The sequence below is a fragment of the Onychomys torridus genome, chromosome X (assembly GCF_903995425.1).
Source record: "Onychomys torridus chromosome X, mOncTor1.1, whole genome shotgun sequence".
NCBI classification, from domain to species: Eukaryota; Metazoa; Chordata; class Mammalia; order Rodentia; family Cricetidae; genus Onychomys; species Onychomys torridus.
In genome coordinates, this window is record NC_050466.1 from 81,688,750 (window position 1) to 81,697,983 (window position 9,234).

The following is a 9,234-nucleotide window of genomic DNA, read 5'->3' on the forward strand; positions in this document are numbered from 1 at the left end:
TATCAGCCTTCCAAGGGGAAAATTAAATCCTCCAGCTTTCACCATTGACTTGCGGCTGGATTAAATGGCACACGAACCACTAACTTCCATAACTAGATTAAAATCCCACAACTCTGAAGCCCAGTGCTGGGGATTAAATTCCCTCTGCATCAGCCTTGCCGGACTGCTGAAAGTATAAAGCCCTGCCTCTGCACCCTGAGTGAATGGATTAAATCCCACTACCTCAGGATATCACAATTTTGGGATTAAAGTGCTCCCCACCCCTGGCTTCTTTCCAGTGCTGGAATTTAAAGCCTCTGAGTGTCCCTCCCAGTCAAAGGTATTAAATCCCCCTTTCATTAATCACCAAGTGGGTGAATTAAATCCCCCAGTTTCTGCTTTGAGTGCTAGAATTAAATCATCCAGTTCTGTCCTCTTGAATGCTGGAATTACATCCTCCTCATTATGGCCTTTTGACCTGCTGGGACTAAATCCTCCAGCCTTTGCTCTCTCAGTGTTGGTTTAAATTCCCCTACATCTGCCTCCCTGGTTGCTGGAATTTAAATACACATGCTCACCGGCTCCCTGTACTTGGATTAAACCCTCCAGCCTTCTCTCACAAGTGATGGTATTAATATCCCCTGCATCTGAGTTCCTTGTGCTGGATTAAATGCCTTTACTCTGCTGCCAAATGACGGATTAAAGTCCCTTGTGCCTCTGCCTCTGAGTGCAGGGATTAAATCCCATGGACTCTGCTTCTTGAGTGCTGGAATTAAATACCCCTTCTTCTCCCTCCCAGTCAAGGTATTAAATGCCCCTACATCTGCCTCCCGTGTGCTGGATTTCAATCCCAGTGCATCTGCCTTCCAGTGCTGGGATTAAATCCCCCCGTATCTAGCTCCCTAGTGCTGCATTTAATTCCCAGAATGCTAGAATTAAATAACCCTAGATCTGCCTCGTAGTCCTGAGGATAAACTCCACTGCATCAACCTCCTGAGTGCTAGAATGAAATCCCCCTGCCTCTTCCTCCTGAGCAGGGATAAATCTCCTGCCTCTGCTTCCCAGTACTGGAAAAAAAATCCCCCTGCTTTTTCTTCCCAGTGCTGATATTTAATTCTGATGCAACAGCTTCCTGTGTGGTGTAATTAAATCCTGCACTTTCTGCCTCTAAGAACTGAAATTTATTCCTCTTGGATTCTCTCTTTTTTTTTACAGGGGGATTCAAACCTAGTACTGGGAGCCAATGCAGGGAGATGTAATTCTAGCTCTGAGGAATCTGATGCAGGGGGATTTAATCCCAAGACAGGAAGGGAGGTGTTGGGGCTTTAATTGCAGCAATTGAGAGACTATTGCAGGAGTATTTAATCCCAACACTGGGAAGGCGAGACATGGGGTTTTAATCTTAGCACTGGGAGGCAGAGCACTTGGGATTTAATTCCAGCTCTTGGAAGGCTGATGCAGTGGGATATTTCTCAGCAATGGAAGTGAGAGGAGGTGATATAATCCCAGCACATATTTGGCAGAGGATATAATCACAGCACATAGAAGGCAGATGCAGGGTGATTTGACACCAGCACTGGGAGGCAGAGGCAGAGGGATTTAAGTCAGAGGCAGAAACTGGAGGAATAAATTTCAGGTCTTGGAGGCAGAAACTGGAGTATTTACTTCCATGGCTCAGGAGGCTGTTGCATCAGGATTTAATCCCAGCCCTGGGAGGGATAAGGAGGGGCATTTATTGAAGTTCTGGGAAGCAGAGGCAGGGAGTTAATCCCTGCTCAGGAGGTAGAGGCAGGGATATTTAATTCCAGCACTGGGGAGGTTGATGCAGCAGAATTTATCCCCAGACTATGAGGCAGATCTAGGGGGATTTAATTCCAGCACTGGGAAGCTGATTCAGGGGGATTTAATCTCAACACTGGGAGGGACTGGAAGGGGAATAAAATTCCAGCACATAGGAAGCAGAGTCAGGACGATTTAATTACAACACTGGAATGCAGATGCAGGGGGGATTTAATCTCAGCACAGGGTGGCAGAGGCAGAGGTATATAATTTTAGGAATGGAAGGCTGAAGCAAGGAGATTTAATCCCATCACTGGTGTGTGTAGGGGGGTATAGTCTCAGGAATTTTCTATCAGCTCTGGGAATGTAGATGCAGGGGGATTTAATGCTAGCTCTGGGAGGCAGAGCCAGGAGGAATTAATCCTAGCATTTGGGAGACAGAACAATAGGACAGAGAATTTAATCTCAGCACTCATGAAACAGAGGAAGGGGGATTTAACCTCAACACCGGGATGCAGACACAGGGGAATTTAATCCCATCACTGGGCTTCAGAGGGAGGAAGGTTTAATTGTTGCAATGGGAGGCAGGGGCAGACAAATTTAATCACATCACTAGGGGGCAGAGGCAAGGGGATTTAATCTCAGCACTGGGAGACAGAAGCAGGGGGATTTAATTCAGGCAATTTGGAAGATGAAGCAGGCGGATTTAATCCCAATACATGGAGGCAGGGGTAGGGGGATTTAATTCCAGCACTGGAGAAGCTGATGCAGGGGAATTTCATCCCAAGAGAGGGAGGGAGAGTCAGGGGTACTTAATTACATCACCTGAGAGGGTAATGCGGGAGAATATAATCCCAGCACCCAGAAGGAGAAGCAGGGTGATTTAATATTAGCACTGGGAGGATTTAATCCCAGTATTTGGGAAGCAGATTAAGGGGTGTTAAATCCCAGCACTGGGTGTCAGAGGCAGGGGGATTTAATCACATCACTTGGGGGCAGAGTCAAGGGGCTTTAATCCCACCACTGGGTTCAGTGAAATGGGGATGTAATCCCAGCACTGGGAGACAGAGACAGGGCAATTTATTTCCAGCACAGTGATGGATGAAGCAGGGGGATTTATCTCTTGACTAGGAGGGAGAGGCAGGGGATTTAATCCCATCACTTGAAGACAGAGGATGGAGGATTTTATCCCTGCACTGGGAGGAAGAAGAGGGGTATTTAATTCCAGAACTCAGGTGGCAGATGTAGGGGAGTTTAACCCCAACACTGGGAGACAAAGGCAGAAGTAATTAATCCCAGAGATTGGGAGACAGAGCCATAGGCCCGAAGATTTAATACCAGCACCTGGGAAGCAGGTAAAGGACGATTTAACCTCAACACTGGGAGGCAGTCCCAGGGGAAATTAATCCCAGCACTGTGCGTCAGAGGCATGGATATTTAATTCCAGAATTTGAGAGGCTGAGGTAGGGGCATTTAATACCAGCACTGGCAGGCAGAGTCAGAGGGATATAGTACCATCATTTGGGGTTCAGAGGAGGGGGATTTAATCCCAGCACAGGGAGGAAAATTTGGGGGATTTAATTCCATTATTCCTGAGGCAGATGCAGGGGATTTTAACCACAACACTGGCAGGCAGAGGCTTGGGAAGGTAATCCCAGCACTGGGAGGCAAAAGCAGGGAGATTTAATTGTAGCTATGGGAGGCAGAGGCAGGTAGATTTAATCCCAGCATTTGAAGGCAGTAGCCAGCGGATTTAATTCTAACACTTGGAGTCAGAAGCCAGATGACTGAATTCCACCACTTGAAAGACTGATACATTGGAATTCAACCCCAGCATTGGAAGGCAGAGGCAAGGGGATTTAATTCCATCACTTGGAAAGGCATCAGGATTTACTCCTGGCACTTGAGATGCAGAGGCAAGGGGATTTAATCGCCTCACTCCGAGGTAGAGGAAGGAGCATTTAACCCCAGCATTTGGGGGACAGAGCCATAGGCCAGAGAATTTAATCCCAGCACTCAGGAGCCAGATGCCTGGGAATTTATTCACATAACTGGAAGACAGAGGCAGAGGGATTTAATTCCAGCACTCAGGAAGCCGATGCAGGGGGATTTAATACCAGCACTAAGGATACAGAGGCAGGGGCATTTAATTTCAGCTCACAGGAGGCTGATTCAGGGGGATATAATCCCTGCACTTGGAGGGAGAGGCATGGGATATAATCCCAGCACTCCAGAGTCAGAGGCAGGCAGATTTAATCCCAGCAAGGGATAGCAGAGACATTGGGATTTAATCCCATAACTTGGGGGCAGCTCCAGGGGGATTTAATCCCTACACTGGGAGGCAGAGGCAAGGGGTTGAAACACAGCAATCTGAGGCAGAGCCAAGTGGATTTATTCTCAGCAATGGGAGGCAGAGACACGGATAATTAATTCCAGAATTTGGGATGATGATACAGGGGGATATAATCCTAGCACTGGGAGGCAGAATCTGGGGGATTTATTGCCATCACTGGGGGCAGAGGCAGGGTGTTTTAATCCCTGCAATGGATGGCAGATGCAGGAGGATATAATCCCAGCACTTTCAGGCATAGACAAGTGGATTTATTATCAGTACTCTGAGGCAGAAGCCTGAGGATTTAATTCTAGCATGTGGGAGGCTCATAAAGGGGGATTAAATTTCAGCACTGGGAGGCAGAAGCAGGGGGATTTATTACCAGCAGTGGGAGACAGAGACAGGGGTATTTAAACCCAGCACTCTGGAATCAAAGGCAGGGGGATTTAATTCCACCACTTGGCAGTAGATCAGTGGGGATTTAATTCCAACACTGGGAGACCTGAAGGGGAATATAATCCCAGCAGTTGGAGGCAGAAGATGGATGGTTTAATTCCAGAAATTAGAGGCAGAACCTGGAGAATTTAATCCCAAGACAAGGGAGGGAGAGTCAGGTGTACTTAATGACTTCACTTGAGAGGCTAACCTGGGAGTATTTAATCCCAGCAATGGGAAGGAGAGGCAGGGGGATTTAATCTTAGCACTTGGAGGCAGAGCAATTGCATTTAATTCCAGCATTTGGGAGACTGATGTAGGTGTTATTTCCCAGCAGTGGGAGAGAGAGACAGGGGGATTTAATTCCAGCACTCTTTAGTTTGATTCAGGGGAATTTATCCCCAGGATTTTAAGGCATATGGAGGGAGTTTTATTTCCAGCACTCTGGAAGGTGATGCAGGGGGATTTAATCCCAACACTGGGAGGAGAGGCAGGTGGATATAATCCCAGCAATTAGGAGGCAGCTGCAGGGCGATATTATTACAGCACTGGGAGGCCAACAAAATGGTATTTAATCTCAGCACTAGGAGGAAGAGGCAGAGGCATTCAATCCCAGCATTCTGATTCGGAAGTTACAGGATTTAATTTCAGCAATGGGAGGCAGAAATTGGAGGATTTAATGCCACCACTTGGGAATCTGATGCAGGTGTATGTAATCCCAGCACTGGGCGTCAGAAGCAGAGGGATTTAATCCCAAGAGTCAGAGGCAGAACACGGAGGATTTAACTCCAGCAGTTGGAGGCAAAATCGGGAGGATTTATTTCCACAAATCAGGAGGCTGTTGCATCAGGACTTAATCCCAGCAATGGGAGTGAAAAGCAGCGAGATTTATTGCAGTAGTGGGAAGCAGAGCCAGGGAGATTTAATCCCTGCTCGGGAGGTAGAGGCAGGGGAATTTAATTCCAGCACTTGGGAGGTTGCTTCAGGGGAATTTATCCCCAGGACTGTGAGGCAGATGCACGGAATTTTTAATGCAATACTTGGAGGCAGAGCAAGGGAGATAAAATCCCAAAACAGGGAGGCAGAGGCAGGGGGATTTAATTCCATCACTGGGAAGGCAGATACATGGGAATTTAACCCAACACTGGGTGGGACAGGCAGGGGGATTTAACCCCATTTGTGGGGGGCAGAGCCAAGGGGATTTAATGCCAGCACTAGCAGGCAGAGGCAGGGTGTTGAATCACAGCATCCTGAGGCAAGAAGACAGAGGATTCTATTGCAACACTCAGGAGGCTGATGCAGTGGGATTTATTCCCAGTACTGGGAGGCAGAGACAGGGGCGTTTTAATCCAGCTTTTGGGAGGCTATATCGGGGGGGGGGATTTAATCCTATCACCCTGAGTCAGGGACAGGGGGATTTAATCCCAGCACAGAGAGGTAGAGGCAGGGGGATTTAATTCTAGCACTTGGGAGGCTGATGCCCGGGGATTTAATCCTACCACTTAGGAGGCAGATACAGGGGATTTATTCACAGCACTTGGAGGAAGACACAGAGGGATTTAATTCCCTTACTGGGCATCAGAGCTAGGTTATTTAATCCCACCACTTGGACGCAGAAGCAGTGTGATTATACCCCATAACTCAGGACAGAGCCAGGGGGATTTAATCCCAGTACTGGAAGGCAGAGGAAGTGGGAGTTAATCCCAGCAGTTGGAGCCAGAAAACAGAGGTTTTAATTCCAGCACATGGAGGCAGATACTGGATTTAATTCCACAACTTGGTAGTCAGATACAGGGGGATTTAATTCCAACACTGGGATGGAGATGAAGGGGAATTTAATCCAAGCACTAAGAGTCAGAGTTAAGGAGATTTAATCCCAGCACATGGGTGCAGAGGCATGAGGATTTAATACCATCACTGTTAAGCAGAGGGAGGGAGAATTAATCCCATCACTCAGAGGCAGTGGTAGGCAGATCTCCATTAGTATAAATCCATTCTGGTATATAGAGCTAGTTCCAGTATAGGCTCCAAAGCTACACAGAGAATCCCATATTCAAAATAACCAAAAAAAAATCAAAACCAAAATCATTGTTCTTGGTCTCTATACTAACCAAAGAGAATAACACCATTCTCACCCTCCTGGAAGCTCTTTATTTCAGTCTTGTCCCATCTCAAAAACTAGCCAAGGCCCACAAAGGATGTCCTGACTGCCATTCTCTGCTAACTATAAAGTGTCCCAGTTCTGTAGGAAACTGTGCCCTTTTTTAACAGCTTTGCCCCAACTCAGAGGAGCACCTCCATCTCAAAGAACAGAGCTTGTTCTCTATTTTATCCACTGCAAAAGACACCTATATTAACCTCAGAAACCACCATTTTTATGTTGCTATTATTTCAATAATTTTATTTTTTTCTGCAATAGTAATATCATTGATTCCATCATTTCACCACTTCCTTTTCCTTTTTCCAAACCATGTACCTACCTTGCTCAGTTTTAAATTCCTGGGTTGTTGGTGGTTGTGGTGATGGTGAAGGTGTCAGTGTTGGTTGTAGTGGTGGTAGTGGGGTGTGTGTGTGTGTGTGTGTGTGTGTGTGTGTGTGTGTGTGTGTGTGTTACTAAATAAAATATACTCCCTGCTCAGTCCATATAGCGTTGCAAGCATACGTGTTTTCAGGGTGACTGGAGTCCACACTGGACCTGGACAAGGAGGACACCAATCAGCATGTTCATGAGGGGGGAGGCAACCTCAGGAGGTAGGCAGTTTTTAAGAGAGCCAGCTCCAAGAATGAATCAATGATATGCAAAAAATCCATGAATTTGGTGAGGGCTTAGGAAAAATTCTTATCCACCCGAGGGTTAGCCTTTATCTGAGGGGAAAATAAGGAAACATACATGCTTTCTTATGGTAACATTTTCTTTGACTTCATTTTAAAAAATTCTCTTTCTCTCAAAATCTGAATCTCAGTTGTGTAGCTTGATCTGCTTAAGGGGACCCCTGGCAATAGGATCAGAACCCCTCCCTGATGCATGAGCAGCTTTTTGGATCCCACTACCTATGGCTGGACACCTTGCACAGGCTTGAGTCAGGGGGAGGGTCTTGGACATGCCTCAACTGAATATACCTCCCCATGGGAGGCCTTACCTTCCTGTAGGAGTGAATGAGGGGTGGGTGGGAGGGGGTGGCTGGAGGGGTGAGAGGAGGGAAGAGAGGGATTCTATGATTGCTGTGTAAAATAAATAAAAATATTTCTTAATAAAAACCAAAAAAAGGAAAATGTGACTCCATAGAATTATATAGTTATATCTGTTAACACACAGCTCTCTCTGGCTCTCTCTTTCTCTCTCTCTCTCTCTCTCTCTCTCTCTCTCTCTCTCTCTCTCTCTCTCACACACACACACACACACACACACACACACACACACTCACACACACACACACACACACACACACACACACACACACACACACACACAATTTGTACCCACCACATACCCTTAATGCAGTTTGGAGCTTGCTCTCTCAAAGTCTGCTTTAGTCCCTAGTGGAAGAAAGAAGCCTACACTGATTCTATAAAATGCAGAAAAACATAGGAGGAGATACTCACAAAGGCCAAGCATGGGTGTCCCACAGACATATGCCCTCTCTTCTTACAGAATTAGAGAACTGAGGCTCTTGAAATGAGGGGAAAAGATCCTCAGGTATGCCAAAGAAGCACCACCATGGTTTGTAAGGAATTAAGTGTGTGTTCTGAGGGAAGCCCCCATCCCAACACACCCAGTAGGTTCACAGCCTGCCCCTACCATCAATCCTTGGAGGTATATGCAGGGCTATTGTGATAATTACTATCAGAAATGTCCAAAAAAGTAATGAGTTCATAGGGTGAATGTAGGGTCCTTTAGTCAGAGAAGTCCTCTGAGTATGGTCAGGAATCACTTAAGGATTCCATGGGAGGAATCAGAGTACTTCTCCCCTGCTAGGAGCCTCCATTTTCTGTGTAGTAGTAATGGGTCAAGCCCACATTTACTCCCATGATATGAGGCTGTAGCTGAAACAGTGGTAAAGGATGTTGGTTAGAGGATATGGCCTAAATATTTCTACAAGGAAGTTTAAGTCTTGGCTGTGGTCGTGGTGGTGGTGGTGGAGGGAGTGCAGGCCTTCAATCCCAGCCCTGGGAGCAGAGTCAGAGGATTTCATGCAAGCACAATGAGCATAGTCTGGGGGGATTTCATCCCAGCCCTGGAAGCAGAGGTGGGGTATTTCATCCCAGACTTGGAAGCAGAGGCAGGGGGATTTAATCCCAGCACAGGGAGGCAGAGACAGGAGGAATTCATCCCATCCAAGGGAGCAGAGGCAGGGGAAATTCATCCCAGCAGAGGGAGCAGAGGTGGGGGATATCATGCCAGCCCTGGGAGCAGAGGCAGGGGGATTTCTTCCCAGCACAGGGATCAGAGACGGGGGCATTTATTCCCACCTCTGTGAGCAGAGGTGGTGGGGATATAATCCCATCCCTGGGAGCAGAGACAAGGGGATTTCATCCTAGCTCAGGGAGGCAGAAGTAGGGGGATTTAATTCTGGCCCTGGGAACAGAGGCGGGGGGATTTATTCCCAGAAATATGTGTCAGAGTCAGGTGGATTTAATTCTAGCTCTGGGAGCAGAGGCAGGGGGATTTATTCCCAGCCCTGCGAGCAGAAGCAAGTGGATTATATCCC